The sequence below is a fragment of the Lathyrus oleraceus genome, unplaced genomic scaffold (assembly GCF_024323335.1).
Source record: "Lathyrus oleraceus cultivar Zhongwan6 unplaced genomic scaffold, CAAS_Psat_ZW6_1.0 chrUn0742, whole genome shotgun sequence".
Lineage (NCBI taxonomy): Eukaryota > Viridiplantae > Streptophyta > Magnoliopsida > Fabales > Fabaceae > Lathyrus > Lathyrus oleraceus.
The window spans coordinates 1-17,889 of record NW_026113133.1 but is presented as its reverse complement, the minus strand read 5'-3'; the positions used below and the strand labels follow the sequence as shown (position 1 = coordinate 17,889).

Below are 17,889 nucleotides of genomic sequence, written 5' to 3'. Positions count from 1 at the left end.
AAGACTATAGACACATTGCGATCAAAACCGTACCAGACAGGCCGCTATGACTAGTTGAAGAGAAAACGGAACAGTGTCATGTCCAATTAAACATAATAACCTATAAAAAAACCATAAAAATCGATTGCGAACCGCTGAAATCGAAAAAAAAACAGCGTTTCAGAAGGTTCATAGTCTGGGATATAGAATAAATCATCTTTTCAAGTCTTATAGAGAGACTGACTCGTCTTTTTATCTTGATGAGTGTGGAAGTAAAGGATAAAATACTTTAACTGGGTGATTGCCAAATGTGGGAGGCAAGAAAAAGAATAGAAGTTGTTGAGAAGAGAATAAGTTACCAAACAATACAAATCTATGTTATCTTTGGTGTTGTTTTTTTTTTTTGAGGTTTTTTTTCCTCGTGCAACGAGTCTCGTACCCATCGTCTTTGCCGAACGCTACACTGGACTCCTTAGCGCTGACATAACAGCCACTCTTAGCTTTGTCCACGCAAATCCAAGTAGAGGCACACGAGGAGAATGGGAGACCTCCGCCGAGAGGAGTGACGCAGACGGCTCGAGGCCGAGTAAATGGAGTATAGAATATTGTTTTCAATTTATTATAGTTGAAGTGGAATTTAATGGATAGTCCCATACTACCTTTTTTTATGTTCACATAAAAAAAATCGTTATTTATTTGTGTTATGATTATGTAGTAGTTTAAAGTGTCATAAAATTCTTTTTCCAAACTAAAACTTCGTATTGTGAATTAAGAGATTATGACTAAGTCCTATGAATAATCTTTCTATTAAAAACAATTTAAGATCAAATACCAAATTTTAAAAAACTCAACTTAAAAACAACAAAACCAAATATTCCTTGTGTTTATTTACAAATTCAATACTCACTCGTGTAGTACTACCATATTTGTATAAAATATGGAAATTTTATTTCTTTGGTAATAAAACAAATAAATATATCTTATATTAAATTAAAATTGTCAAATGAATTGTTTCCGATTCGACATTGGCTCGACTCTAGCCAAAACTTAAAACCTTACACTCTTATCTACACCAATTTATTGTTTGGTTCAGTTTTAACTATTGTTATATATACAATGAATTAGGTAGCAAAATCCAAAAGTGTTCAACCCATAATTAGGTCTCATACCATAATTGACTCTCACAACACTCCTATTTAAATATGTGATTAAATTCACTGTTAACTACTTTACTTAACTAGAATTCATTTAAATTCTCAACATATCTATTACTTATTTTATGAACATAACCCCTAATTCTTATTTTCTTTCTTTTCTGAAATCTATTTTATATAAATATACTACTCCATCATTCTAATTTAAAATTGTCTTTAATGATATTGACACATTTCTTATATTAATAGTTAGTTTTGTTGATTTCCAATATAAAATCAATATTATTTAATAATATATTTTTAATAATAGTAGTCAGAGGAATGCATATGTGGGTAAAGGTTTAAAAATAATGGTAACCTTGGGGGGGGGGGGGAAATAATAATAAATTTTTCTTTGGTATTTTTAATGGACAAATGATTTGAAACAGATTTTTGTTTTTTCAAAACTGACACATATTATGAGTCTGATGGATTAATTAATTCTTTTTCACGAAAGGTCATGTTACTTAAAACCATATGAACTATCATTAAAATTGATATAATAATAAACTTTCATCAGTCAAACAATTGAAACATTCACATTTATAACTACATGTAAATGGAATAACAACTAATCAATAAAATACAATTACAAATACTTTTATTAAAACCATTTAAAATGTTTCAATGAAAACATAGGTGGTTTCGTGGTGTAGTTGGTTATCACGTCAGTCTAACACACTGAAGGTCCCCAGTCGGCCTGGGCGAATGCCAAAATGGTGTTAACTCTATTCGAGCCTGGTCAAGCCGACATGGTGTTAACTCTATCAATATTGAGCCTGTGCGAGGCCAAAAGGTGTTAACTCTAATTTGAAATTTAATGCTTACCACTATATTTTTGTAAATTTTACAATGCATCAACATTAATTTCAAAAGTTAATTTACAATTTTGTGAATCAACTAAATAAATTTTATTTTCTAGAATGAGCCAAGAGACATGTTGTAAGAGAGAATATAGCTACATTACATATTATTTAAAATGACTAGGACGAAGAACGAAGTTGATTAAGCACTTTGAAGACTATAGACACATTGCGATCAAAACCGTACCAGACAGGCCGCTATGACTAGTTGAAGAGAAAACGGAACAGTGTCATGTCCAATTAAACATAATAACCATAAAACAAAACCATAAAAATCGATTGCGAACCGCTGAAATCGAAAAAAAACAGCGTTTCAGAAGGTTCATAGTCTGGGATATAGAATAAATCATCTTTTCAAGTCTTATAGAGAGACTGACTCGTCTTTTTATCTTGATGAGTGTGGAAGTAAAGGATAAAATACTTTAACTGGGTGATTGCCAAATGTGGGAGGCAAGAAAAAGAATAGAAGTTGTTGAGAAGAGAATAAGTTACCAAACAATACAAATCTATGTTATCTTTGGTGGAGGCCGAGTAAATGGAGTATAGAATATTGTTTTCAATATTATAGTTGAAGTGGAATTTAATGGATAGTCCCATACTACCTTTTTTTTATGTTCACATATAAAAAAAATCGTTATTTATTTGTGTTATGATTATGTAGTAGTTTAAAGTGTCATAAAATTCTTTTTCCAAACTAAAACTTCGTATTGTGAATTAAGAGATTATGACTAAGTCCTATGAATAATCTTTCTATTAAAACAATTTAAGATCAAATACCAAATTTTTCCTTGTGTTTATTTACAAATTCAATACTCACTCGTGTAGTACTACCATATTTGTATAAAATATGGAAATTTTATTTCTTTGGTAATAAAACAAATAAATATATCTTATATTAAATTAAAATTGTCAAATGAATTGTTTCCGATTCGACATTGGCTCGACTCTAGCCAAAACTTAAAACCTTACACTCTTATCTACACCAATTTATTGTTTGGTTCAGTTTTAACTATTGTTTATATACAATGAATTAGGTAGCAAAATCCAAAAGTGTTCAACCCATAATTAGGTCTCATACCATAATTGACTCTCACAACACTCCTATTTAAATATGTGATTAAATTCACTGTTAACTACTTTACTTAACTAGAATTCATTTAAATTCTCAACATTATCTATTACTTATTTTCTGAACATAACCCCTAATTCTTATTTTCTTTCTTTTCTGAAATCTATTTTATATAAATATACTACTCCATCATTCTAATTTAAAATTGTCTTTAATGATATTGACACATTTCTTATATTAATAGTTAGTTTTGTTGATTTCCAATATAAAATCAATATTATTTAATAATATATTTTTAATAATAGTAGTCAGAGGAATGCATATGTGGGTAAAGGTTTAAAAAATAATGGTAACCTTGGGGGGGGGGGGGGGAAAAAATAATAAATTTTTCTTTGTTATTTTTAATGGATACATTGCGATCAAAACCGTACCAGACAGGCCGCTATGACTAGTTGAAGAGAAAACGGAACAGTGTCATGTCCAATTAAACATAATAACCTATAAAACAAAACCATAAAAATCGATTGCGAACCGCTGAAATCGAAAAAAAACAGCGTTTCAGAAGGTTCATAGTCTGGGATATAGAATAAATCATCTTTTCAAGTCTTATAGAGAGACTGACTCGTCTTTTTATCTTGATGAGTGTGGAAGTAAAGGATAAAATACTTTAACTGGGTGATTGCCAAATGTGGGAGGCAAGAAAAAGAATAGAAGTTGTTGAAAAGAGAATAAGTTACCAAACAATACAAATCTATGTTATCTTTGGTGGAGGCCGAGTAAATGGAGTATAGAATATTGTTTTCAATTTATTATAGTTGAAGTGGAATTTAATGGATAGTCCCATACTACCTTTTTTTATGTTCACATAAAAAAATCGTTATTTATTTGTGTTATGATTATGTAGTAGTTTAAAGTGTCATAAAATTCTTTTTCCAAACTAAAACTTCGTATTGTGAATTAAGAGATTATGACTAAGTCCTATGAATAATCTTTCTATTAAAAACAATTTAAGATCAAATACCAAATTTATTCCTTGTGTTTATTTACAAATTCAATACTCACTCGTGTAGTACTACCATATTTGTATAAAATATGGAAATTTTATTCTTTGGTAATAAAACAAATAAATATATCTTATATTAAATTAAAATTGTCAAATGAATTGTTTCCGATTCGACATTGGCTCGACTCTAGCCAAAACTTAAAACCTTACACTCTTATCTACACCAATTTATTGTTTGGTTCAGTTTTAACTATTGTATATATACAATGAATTAGGTAGCAAAATCCAAAAGTGTTCAACCCATAATTAGGTCTCATACCATAATTGACTCTCACAACACTCCTATTTAAATATGTGATTAAATTCACTGTTAACTACTTTACTTAACTAGAATTCATTTAAATTTCAACATTATCTATTACTTATTTTATGAACATAACCCCTAATTCTTATTTTCTTTCTTTTCTGAAATCTATTTATATAAATATACTACTCCATCATTCTAATTTAAATTGTCTTTAATGATATTGACACATTTCTTATATTAATAGTTAGTTTTGTTGATTTCCAATATAAAATCAATATTTAATAATATATTTTTATAATAGTAGTCAGAGGAATGCATATGTGGGTAAAGGTTTAAAAATAATGGTAACCTTGGGGGGTGGGGGGAAATAATAATAAATTTTTCTTTGGTATTTTTAATGGACAAATGATTTGAAACAGATTTTTGTTTTTTCAAAACTGACACATATTATGATTCGGATGGATTAATTAATTCTTTTTCACGAAAGGTCATGTTACTTAAAACCATATGAACTATCATTAAAATTGATATAATAATAAACTTTCCATTCCAAACTTTTCATCAGTCAAACAATTGAAACATTCACATTTATAACTACATGTAAATGGAATAACAACTAATCAATAAAATACAATTACAAATACTTTATTAAAACCATTTAAAATGTTTCAATGAAACATAGGTGGTTTCGTGGTGTAGTTGGTTATCACGTCAGTCTAACACACTGAAGGTTCCCCAGTTTAAAATTTTAATGCTTACCACTATATTTTTGTAAATTTTACAATGCATCAACATTAATTTCAAAAGTTAATTTACAATTTTGTGAATCAACTAAATAAATTTTATTTTCTAGAATGAGCCAAAGAGACATGTTGTAAGAGAGAATATAGCTACATTACATATTATTTAAAAATGACTAGGACGAAGAACGAAGTTGATTAAGCACTTTGAAGACTATAGACACATTGCGATCAAAACCGTACCAGACAGGCCGCTATGACTAGTTGAAGAGAAAACGGAACAGTGTCATGTCCAATTAAACATAATAACCTATAAAACAAAACCATAAAACCCCTAACAAAAAAACACAACCACCCATTTTTAAAAAAACAAATCGATTGCGAACCGCTGAAATCGAAAAAAAAACAGCGTTTCAGAAGGTTCATAGTCTGGGATATAGAATAAATCATCTTTTCAAGTCTTATAGAGAGACTGACTCGTCTTTTTATCTTGATGAGTGTGGAAGTAAAGGATAAAATACTTTAACTGGGTGATTGCCAAATGTGGGAGGCAAGAAAAAGAATAGAAGTTGTTGAGAAGAGAATAAGTTACCAAACAATACAAATCTATGTTATCTTTGGTGGAGGCCGAGTAAATGGAGTATAGAATATTGTTTTCAATTTATTATAGTTGAAGTGGAATTTAATGGATAGTCCCATACTACCTTTTTTTTATGTTCACATTAAAAAAAATCGTTATTTATTTGTGTTATGATTATGTAGTAGTTTAAAGTGTCATAAAATTCTTTTTCCAAACTAAAACTTCGTATTGTGAATTAAGAGATTATGACTAAGTCCTATGAATAATCTTTCTATTAAAAACAATTTAAGATCAAATACCAAATTTATTCCTTGTGTTATTTACAAATTCAATACTCACTCGTGTAGTACTACCATATTTGTATAAAATATGGAAATTTTATTTCTTTGGTAATAAAACAAATAAATATATCTTATATTAAATTAAAATTGTCAAATGAATTGTTTCCGATTCGACATTGGCTCGACTCTAGCCAAACTTAAAACCTTACACTCTTATCTACACCAATTTATTGTTTGGTTCAGTTTTAACTATTGTTATATATACAATGAATTAGGTAGCAAAATCCAAAAGTGTTCAACCCATAATTAGGTCTCATACCATAATTGACTCTCACAACACTCCTATTTAAATATGTGATTAAATTCACTGTTAACTACTTTACTTAACTAGAATTCATTTAAATTCTCAACATTATCTATTACTTATTTTATGAACATAACCCTAATTCTTATTTTCTTTCTTTTCTGAAATCTATTTTATATAAATATACTACTCCATCATTCTAATTTAAAATTGTCTTAATGATATTGACACATTTCTTATATTAATAGTTAGTTTTGTTGATTTCCAATATAAAATCAATATTATTTAATAATATATTTTTAATAATAGTAGTCAGAGGAATGCATATGTGGGTAAAGGTTTAAAAAGTAATGGTAACCTTAGGGGGGGGGGGGGTGGGGGGGGGGGGGGGGGGGGGGGGGGGGGGGGGGGAAATAATAATAAAATTTTCTTTGGTATTTTTAATGGACAAATGATTTGAAACAGATTTTTGTTTTTTCAAAACTGACACATATTATGAGTCTGATGGATTAATTAATTCTTTTTCACGAAAGGTCGTGTTACTTAAAACCATATGAACTATCATTAAAATTGATATAATAATAAACTTTCATCAGTCAAACAATTGAAACATTCACATTTATAACTACATGTAAATGGAATAACAACTAATCAATAAAATACAATTACAAATACTTTTATTAAAACCATTTAAAATGTTTCAATGAAACATAGGTGGTTTCGTGGTGTAGTTGGTTATCACGTCAGTCTAACACACTGAAGGTCCCAGTTCGAGCCTGGGCGAAGCCAAATGGTGTTAACTCTAATTTAAATTTTAATGCTTACCACTATATTTTGTAAATTTTACAATGCATCAACATTAATTTCAAAAGTTAATTTACAATTTTGTGAATCAACTAAATAATTTTATTTTCTAGAATGAGCCAAAGAGACATGTTGTAAGAGAGAATATAGCTACATTACATTATTTAAAAATGACTAGGACGAAGAACGAAGTTGATTAAGCACTTTGAAGACTATAGACACATTGCGATCAAAACCGTACCAGACAGGCCGCTATGACTAGTTGAAGAGAAAACGGAACAGTGTCATGTCCAATTAAACATAATAACCTATAAAACAAAACCATAAAAATCGATTGCGAACCGCTGAAATCGAAAAAAACAGCGTTTCAGAAGGTTCATAGTCTGGGATATAGAATAAATCATCTTTTCAAGTCTTATAGAGAGACTGACTCGTCTTTTATCTTGATGAGTGTGGAAGTAAAGGATAAAATACTTTAACTGGGTGATTGCCAAATGTGGGAGGCAAGAAAAAGAATAGAAGTTGTTGAAAAGAGAATAAGTTACCAAACAATACAAATCTATGTTATCTTTGGTGGAGGCCGAGTAAATGGAGTATAGAATATTGTTTTCAATTTATTATAGTTGAAGTGGAATTTAATGGATAGTCCCATACTACCTTTTTTTATGTTCACATTAAAAAAAAGTTATTTATTTGTGTTATGATTATGTAGTAGTTTAAAGTGTCATAAAATTCTTTTTCCAAACTAAAACTTCGTATTGTGAATTAAGAGATTATGACTAAGTCCTATGAATAATCTTTCTATTAAAAACAATTTAAGATCAAATACCAAATTTATTCCTTGTGTTTATTTACAAATTCAATACTCACTCGTGTAGTACTACCATATTTGTATAAAATATGGAAATTTTATTTCTTTGGTAATAAAACAAATAAATATATCTTATATTAAATTAAAATTGTCAAATGAATTGTTTCCGATTCGACATTGGCTCGACTCTAGCCAAAACTTAAAACCTTACACTCTTATCTACACCAATTTATTGTTTGGTTCAGTTTTAACTATTGTTATATATACAATGAATTAGGTAGCAAAATCCAAAAGTGTTCAACCCATAATTAGGTCTCATACCATAATTGACTCTCACAACACTCCTATTTAAATATGTGATTAAATTCACTGTTAACTACTTTACTTAACTAGAATTCATTTAAATTCTCAACATTATCTATTACTTATTTTATGAACATAACCCCTAATTCTTATTTTCTTTCTTTTCTGAAATCTATTTTATATAAATATACTACTCCATCATTCTAATTTAAAATTGTCTTTAATGATATTGACACATTTCTTATATTAATAGTTAGTTTTGTTGATTTCCAATATAAAATCAATATTATTTAATAATATATTTTTAATAATAGTAGTCAGAGGAATGCATATGTGGGTAAAGGTTTAAAAAATAATGGTAACCTTGGGGGGTGGGGGAAATAATAATAAATTTTTCTTTGGTATTTTTAATGGACAAATGATTTGAAACAGATTTTTGTTTTTTCAAAACTGACACATATTATGAGTCTGATGGATTAATTAATTCTTTTTCCGAAAGGTCATGTTACTTAAAACCATATGAACTATCATTAAAATTGATATAATAATAAACTTTCATCAGTCAAACAATTGAAACATTCACATTTATAACTACATGTAAATGGAATAACAACTAATCAATAAAATACAATTACAAATACTTTTATTAAAACCATTTAAAATGTTTCAATGAAACATAGGTGGTTTCGTGGTGTAGTTGGTTATCACGTCAGTCTAACACACTGAAGGTCCCCAGTTCGAGCCTGGGCGAAGCCAAATGGTGTTAACTTAATTAAATTTTAATGCTTACCACTATATTTTTGTAAATTTTACAATGCATCAACATTAATTTCAAAAGTTAATTTACAATTTTGTGAATCAACTAAATAATTTTATTTTCTAGAATGAGCCAAAGAGACATGTTGTAAGAGAGAATATAGCTACATTACATATTATTTAAAAATGACTAGGACGAAGAACGAAGTTGATTAAGCACTTTGAAGACTATAGACACATTGCGATCAAAACCGTACCAGACAGGCCGCTATGACTAGTTGAAGAAAAACGGAACAGTGTCATGTCCAATTAAACATAATAACCCATAAAACAAAACCATAAAAATCGATTGCGAACGCTGAAATCGAAAAAAACAGCGTTTCAGAAGGTTCATAGTCTGGGATATAGAATAAATCATCTTTTCAAGTCTAGAGAGACTGACTCGTCTTTTTATCTTGATGAGTGTGGAAGTAAAGGATAAAATACTTTAACTGGGTGATTGCCAAATGTGGGAGGCAAGAAAAAGAATAGAAGTTGTTGAGAAGAGAATAAGTTACCAAACAATACAAATCTATGTTATCTTTGGTGGAGGCCGAGTAAATGGAGTATAGAATATTGTTTTCAATTTATTATAGTTGAAGTGGAATTTAATGGATAGTCCCATACTACCTTTTTTTATGTTCACATAAAAAAAATCGTTATTTATTTGTGTTATGATTATGTAGTAGTTTAAAGTGTCATAAAATTCTTTTTCCAAACTAAAACTTCGTATTGTGAATTAGAGATTATGACTAAGTCCTATGAATAATCTTTCTATTAAAAACAATTTAAGATCAAATACCAAATTTATTCCTTGTGTTTATTTACAAATTCAATACTCACTCGTGTAGTACTACCATATTTGTATAAAATATGGAAATTTATTTTTTGGTAATAAAACAAATAAATATATCTTATATTAAATTAAATTGTCAAATGAATTGTTTCCGATTCGACATTGGCTCGACTCTAGCCAAAACTTAAAACCTTACTCTTATCTACACCAATTTATTGTTTGGTTCAGTTTTTTTCGTAGGTTAACTATTGTTATATATACAATGAATTAGGTAGCAAAATCCAAAAGTGTTCAACCCATAATTAGGTCTCATACCATAATTGACTCTCACAACACTCCTATTTAAATATGTGATTAAATTCACTGTTAACTACTTTACTTAACTAGAATTCATTTAAATTCTCAACATTATCTATTACTTATTTTATGAACATAACCCCTAATTCTTATTTTCTTTCTTTTCTGAAATCTATTTATATAAATATACTACTCCATCATTCTAATTAAAATTGTCTTTAATGATATTGACACATTTCTTATATTAATAGTTAGTTTTGTTGATTTCCAATATAAAATCAATATTATTTAATAATATATTTTTTAATATAGTAGTCAGAGGAATGCATATGTGGGTAAAGGTTTAAAAAATAATGGTAACCTTGGGGGTGGGGGGAAATAATAATAAATTTTTTTGGTATTTTTAATGGACAAATGATTTGAAACAGATTTTTGTTTTTTCAAAACTGACACATATTATGAGTCTGATGGATTAATTAATTCTTTTTCACGAAAGGTCATGTTACTTAAAACCATATGAACTATCATTAAAATTGATATAATAAAACTTTCATCAGTCAAACAATTGAAACATTCACATTTATAACTACATGTAAATGGAATAACAACTAATCAATAAAATACAATTACAAATACTTTTATTAAAACCATTTAAAATGTTTCAATGAAACATAGGTGGTTTCGTGGTGTAGTTGGTTATCACGTCAGTCTCTAACACACGAAGGTCCCAAGATATAGCTACTTACATATATTTAAAAGGACTCGTACGAAGAAAGAAGACACGAAGTTGAATTAAGCACTTGAAAGAATATAGACACATTGCGATCAAAAACCGTACCAGACAGGCCGCTATGACTAGTTGAAGAGAAAACGGACAGTGTCATGTCCAATTAACATAATAACCTATAAAACAAAACCATAAAAATCGATTGCGAACCGCTGAAATCGAAAAAAAACAGCGTTTCAGAAGGTTCATAGTCTGGGATATAGAATAAATCATCTTTTCAAGTCTTATAGAGAGACTGACTCGTCTTTTTATCTTGATGAGTGTGGAAGTAAAGGATAAAATACTTTAACTGGGTGATTGCCAAATGTGGGAGGCAAGAAAAAGAATAGAAGTTGTTGAAAGAGAATAAGTTACCAAACAATACAAATCTATGTTATCTTTGGTGGAGGCCGAGTAAATGGAGTATAGAATATTGTTTTCAATTTATTATAGTTGAAGTGGAATTTAATGGATAGTCCCATACTACCTTTTTTTTATGTTCACATAAAAAAAATCGTTATTTATTTGTGTTATGATTATGTAGTAGTTTAAAGTGTCATAAAATTCTTTTTCCAAACTAAAACTTCGTATTGTGAATTAAGAGATTATGACTAAGTCCTATGAATAATCTTTCTATTAAAAACAATTTAAGATCAAATACCAAATTATTCCTTGTGTTTATTTACAAATTCAATACTCACTCGTGTAGTACTACCATATTTGTATAAATATGGAAATTTATTTCTTTGGTAATAAAACAAATAAATATATCTTATATTAAATTAAAATTGTCAAATGAATTGTTTCCGATTCGACATTGGCTCGACTCTAGCCAAAACTTAAAACCTTACACTCTTATCTACACCATTTATTGTTTGGTTCAGTTTTAACTATTGTTATATATACAATGAATTAGGTAGCAAAATCCAAAAGTGTTCAACCCATAATTAGGTCTCATACCATAATGACTCTCACAACACTCCTATTTAAATATGTGATTAAATTCACTGTTAACTACTTTACTTAACTAGAATTCATTTAAATTCTCAACATTATCTATTACTTATTTTATGAACATAACCCTAATTCTTATTTTCTTTCTTTTCTGAAATCTATTTTATATAAATATACTACTCCATCATTCTAATTTAAAATTGTCTTTAATGATATTGACACATTTCTTATATTAATAGTTAGTTTTGTTGATTTCCAATATAAAATCAATATTATTTAATAATATTTTTAATAATAGTAGTCAGAGGAATGCATATGTGGGTAAAGGTTTAAAAATAATGGTAACCTTGGGGGGTGGGGGGAAATAATAATAAATTTTCTTTGGTATTTTAATGGACAAATGATTTGAAACAGATTTTTGTTTTTTCAAAACTGACACATATTATGAGTCTGATGGATTAATTATTCTTTTTCACGAAAGGTCATGTTACTTAAAACCATATGAACTATCATTAAAATTGATATAATAATAAACTTTCATCAGTCAAACAATTGAAACATTCACATTTATAACTACATGTAAATGGAATAACAACTAATCAATAAAATACAATTACAAATACTTTTATAAAACCATTTAAAATGTTTCAATGAAACATAGGTGGTTTGGTTGGGGTAGTTTTTTGTAGTTGGTTATACGTCAGTATAACACAATGAAGGTCCCAGATATACTACCATTAATATTAGTTAAAAAATGACTAGGACGGGGGCCAAAGAAACGAAGTGATTAGCACTTTGAAGACTATAGACACATTGCGATCAAAACCGTACCAGACAGGCCGCTATGACTAGTTGAAGAGAAAACGGAACAGTGTCATGTCCAATTAAACATAATACCCTATAAAACAAAACCATAAAAATCGATTGCGAACCGCTGAAATCGAAAAAAACAGCGTTCAGAAGGTTCATAGTCTGGGATATAGAATAAATCATCTTTTCAAGTCTTATAGAGAGACTGACTCGTCTTTTTATCTTGATGAGTGTGGAAGTAAAGGATAAAATACTTTAACTGGGTGATTGCCAAATGTGGGAGGCAAGAAAAAGAATAGAAGTTGTTGAGAAGAGAATAAGTTACCAAACAATACAAATCTATGTTATCTTTGGTGGAGGCCGAGTAAATGGAGTATAGAATATTGTTTTCAATTTATTATAGTTGAAGTGGAATTTAATGGATAGTCCCATACTACCTTTTTTTTATGTTCACATTAAAAAAATCGTTATTTATTTGTGTTATGATTATGTAGTAGTTTAAAGTGTCATAAAATTCTTTTTCCAAACTAAAACTTCGTATTGTGAATTAAGAGATTATGACTAAGTCCTATGAATAATCTTTCTATTAAAAACAATTAAGATCAAATACCAAATTTATTCCTTGTGTTTATTTACAAATTCAATACTCACTCGTGTAGTACTACCATATTTGTATAAATATGGAAATTATTTCTTTGGTAATAAAAACAAATAAATATATCTTATATTAAATTAAAATTGTCAAATGAATTGTTTCCGATTCGACATTGGCTCGACTCTAGCCAAAACTTAAAACCTTACACTCTTATCTACACCAATTTATTGTTTGGTTCAGTTTAACTATTGTTATATATACAATGAATTAGGTAGCAAAATCCAAAAGTGTTCAACCCATAATTAGGTCTCATACCATAATTGACTCTCCAACACTCCTATTTAAATATGTGATTAAATTCACTGTTAACTACTTTACTTAACTAGAATTCATTTAAATTCTCAACATTATCTATTACTTATTTTTGAACATAACCCCTATTCTTATTTTCTTTCTTTTCTGAAATCTATTTATATAAATATACTACTCCATCATTCTAATTTAAAATTGTCTTTAATGATATTGACACATTTCTTATATTAATAGTTAGTTTTGTTGATTTCCAATATAAAATCAATATTATTTAATAATATATTTTTAATAATAGTAGTCAGAGGAATGCATATGTGGGTAAAGGTTTAAAAATAATGGTAACCTGGGGGGGGGGGGGGAAATAATAATAAATTTTTTTTGGTATTTTAATGGACAAATGATTTGAAACAGATTTTTGTTTTTTCAAAACTGACACATATTATGAGTCTGATGGATTAATTAATTCTTTCACGAAAGGTCGTGTACTAAAACCAATGGAACTATCATTAAAATTGATATAATAATAAACTTTCATCAGTCAAACAATTGAAACATTCACATTTATAACTACATGTAAATGGAATAACAACTAATCAATAAAATACAATTACAAATACTTTTATTAAAACCATTTAAAATGTTTCAATGAAACATAGGTGGTTTCGTGGTGTAGTTGGTTACATTTTTTACCACCACGTTTCAGTCTAACACTAAAGGTCCCCAGTTTAGCTGGGCGAAGCCAAAGGTGTAAATCTATAGCTACATTACATATTATTTACAAATGACTAGGACGAGAAACGAAGTTGATTAAGCACTTTGAAGACTATAGACACATTGCGATCAAAACCGTACCAGACAGGCCGCTATGACTAGTTGAAGAGAAAAGAACAGTGTCATGTCCAATTAAACATAATAACCCATAAAACAAAACCATAAAAATCGATTGCGACCGCTGAAATCGAAAAAAAACAGCGTTTCAGAAGGTTCATAGTCTGGGATATAGAATAAATCATCTTTTCAAGTCTTATAGAGAGACTGACTCGTCTTTTTATCTTGATGAGTGTGGAAGTAAAGGGTTGGAAAAGACTTAAGTTACCAAACAATACAAATCTATGTTATCTTTGGTGGAGGGCCGAGTAAATGGAGTATAGAATATTGTTTTCAATTTATTATAGTTGAAGTGGAATTTAATGGATAGTCCATACTACCTTTTTTTATGGTCACATTAAAAAAATCGTTATTTATTTGTGTTATGATTATGTAGTAGTTTAAAGTGTCATAAAATTCTTTTTCCAAACTAAAACTTCGTATTGTGAATTAGAGATTATGACTAAGTCCTATGAATAATCTTTCTATTAAAAACAATTTAAGATCAAATACCAAATTATTCCTTGTGTTATTTACAAATTCAATACTCACTCGTGTAGTACTACCATATTTGTATAAAATATGGAAATTTTATTTCTTTGGTAATAAAACAAATAAATATATCTTATATTAAATTAAAATTGTCAATGAATTGTTTCCGATTCGACATTGGCTCGACTCTAGCCAAACTTAAAACCTTACACTCTTATCTACACCAATTTATTGTTGGTTCAGTTTTAACTATTGTTATATATACAATGAATTAGGTAGCAAAATCCAAAAGTGTTCAAACCATAATTAGGTCTCATACCATAATTGACTCTCACAACACTCCTATTTAAATATGTGATTAAATTCACTGTTAACTACTTTACTTAACTAGAATTCATTTAAATTCTCAACATTATCTATTACTTATTTATGAACATAACCCCTAATTCTTATTTTCTTTCTTTTCTGAAATCTATTTTATATAAAATACTACTCCATCATTCTAATTTAAAATTGTCTTAATGATATTGACACATTTCTTATATTAATAGTTAGTTTTGTTGATTCCAATATAAAATCAAATTATTTAATAATATATTTTTCATAATAGTAGTCAGAGGAATGCATATGTGGGTAAAGGTTTAAAAAATAATGGTAACCTTGGGGGGGGGGGGGAAATAATAATAAATTTCTTTGGTATTTTTAATGGACAAATGATTTGAAACAGATTTTGTTTTTTTCAAACTGACACTATTATGAGTCTGATGGATTATTAATTCTTTTTCACGAAAGGTCATGTTACTTAAAACCATATGAACTATCATTAAAATTGATATAATAATAAACTTTCATCAGTCAAACAATTGAAACATTCACATTTATAACTACATGTAAATGGAATAAACTAATCAATAAAATACAATTACAAATACTTTTATTAAAACCATTTAAAATGTTTCAATGAAACATAGGTGGTTTCGTGGTGTAGTTGGTTATCACGTCAGTCTAACACACTGAAGGTCCCAGTTCGAGCCTGGGCGAAGCCAAATGGTGTTAACTCTAATTAAATTTTAATGCTTACCACTATATTTTTGTAAATTTTACAATGCATCAACATTAATTTCAAAGTTAATTTACATTTTGTGAATCAACTAAATAAATTTTATTTCTAGAATGAGCCAAAGAGACATGTTGTAAGAGAGAATATAGCTACATTACATATTATTTAAAAATGACTAGGACGAAGAACGAAGTTGATTAAGCACTTTGAAGACTATAGACACATTGCGATCAAAAACCGTACCAGACAGGCCGCTATGACTAGTTGAAGAGAAAAGGAACAGTGTCATGTCCAATTAAAATAATAACCATAAAACAAAACCATAAAATCGATGCGAACCGCTGAAATCGAAAAAAAAACAGCGTTTCAGAAGGTCATAGTCTGGGATATAGAATAAATCATCTTTTCAAGTCTTATAGAGAGACTGACTCGTTTTTTATCTTGATGAGTGTGGAAGTAAAGGATAAAATACTTTAACTGGGTGATTGCCAAATGTGGGAGGCAAGAAAAAGAATAGAAGTTGTTGAGAAGAGAATAAGTACCAAACAATACAAATCTATGTTATCTTTGGTGGAGGCCGAGTAAATGGAGTATAGAATATTGTTTTCAATTTATTATAGTTGAAGTGGAATTTAATGGATAGTCCCATACTACCTTTTTTTATGTTCACATCAAAAAAAATCGTTATTTATTTGTGTTATGATTATGTAGTAGTTAAAGTGTCATAAAATTCTTTTTCAAACTAAAACTTCGTATTGTGAATTAAGAGATTATGACTAAGTCCTATGAATAATCTTTCTATTAAAACAATATTTAAGATCAAATACCAAATTATTCCTTGTGTTTATTTACAAATTCAATACTCACTCGTGTAGTACTACCATATTTTATAAAAATATGGAAATTTTATTTCTTTGGTAATTAAAACAAATAAATATATTTATATTAAATTAAAATTGTCAAATGAATTGTTTCCGATTCGACATTGGCTCGACTCTAGCCAAAACTAAAACCTTACACTCTTATCTACACCAATTTATTGTTTGGTTCAGTTTTAACTATTGTTATATATACAATGAATTAGGTAGCAAAATCCAAAAGTGTTCAACCCATAATTGGTCTCATACCATAATTGACTCTCACAACACTCCTATTTAAATATGATTAAATTCACTGTTAACTACTTTACTTAACTAGAATTCATTTAAATTCTCAACATTATCTATTACTTATTTATGAACATAACCCCTAATCTTATTTTCTTTCTTTTTCTGAAATCTATTTTATATAAATATACTACTCCATCATTCTAATTTAAAATTGTCTTTAATGATATTGACACATTTCTTATATAATAGTTAGTTTTGTTGATTTCAATATAAAATCAATATTATTTAATAATATATTTTTATAATAGTAGTCAGAGGAATGCATATGTGGGTAAAGGTTTAAAATAATGGTAACCTTGGGGGGGGGGGGAAATAATAATAAATTTTTCTTTGGTATTTTTAATGGACAAATGATTTGAAAACAGATTTTTGTTTTTTCAAAACTGACACATTATGAGTCTGATGGATTAATTAATTCTTTTCACGAAAGGTCGTGTTACTTAAAACCATATGAACTATCATTAAAATTGATATAATAATAAACTTTCATCAGTCAAACAATTGAAACATTCACATTTATAACTACATGTAAATGGAATAACAACTAATCAAAAAATACAATACAAATACTTTTATTAAAACCATTTAAAATGTTTCAATGAAACATAGGTGGTTTCGTGGTGTAGTTGGTTATCACGTCAGTCTAACACACTGAAGGTCCCAATTCGAGCCTGGGCGAAGCCAAATGGTGTTAACTCTAATTAAATTTTAATGCTTACCACTATATTTTTGTAAAAAA

At 28.4% G+C, this 17,889-nt stretch overlaps 3 non-coding genes across 3 annotated transcripts; all 3 read left to right on the top strand.

The window, feature by feature from the left end:
- Positions 1-7,035: 7,035 nt before the first annotated feature.
- TRNAV-AAC (transfer RNA valine (anticodon AAC)) lies at positions 7,036-7,108 on the top strand. The gene has a single exon. It is a non-coding gene; the product is annotated as a tRNA-Val (tRNA).
- Positions 7,109-8,919: 1,811 nt separating this feature from the next.
- On the top strand, positions 8,920-8,993 carry TRNAV-AAC (transfer RNA valine (anticodon AAC)). The gene has a single exon. It is a non-coding gene; the product is annotated as a tRNA-Val (tRNA).
- Positions 8,994-15,894: 6,901 nt separating this feature from the next.
- Positions 15,895-15,967, top strand: TRNAV-AAC (transfer RNA valine (anticodon AAC)). The gene has a single exon. It is a non-coding gene; the product is annotated as a tRNA-Val (tRNA).
- The last annotated feature ends 1,922 nt before the right edge of the window (positions 15,968-17,889 follow it).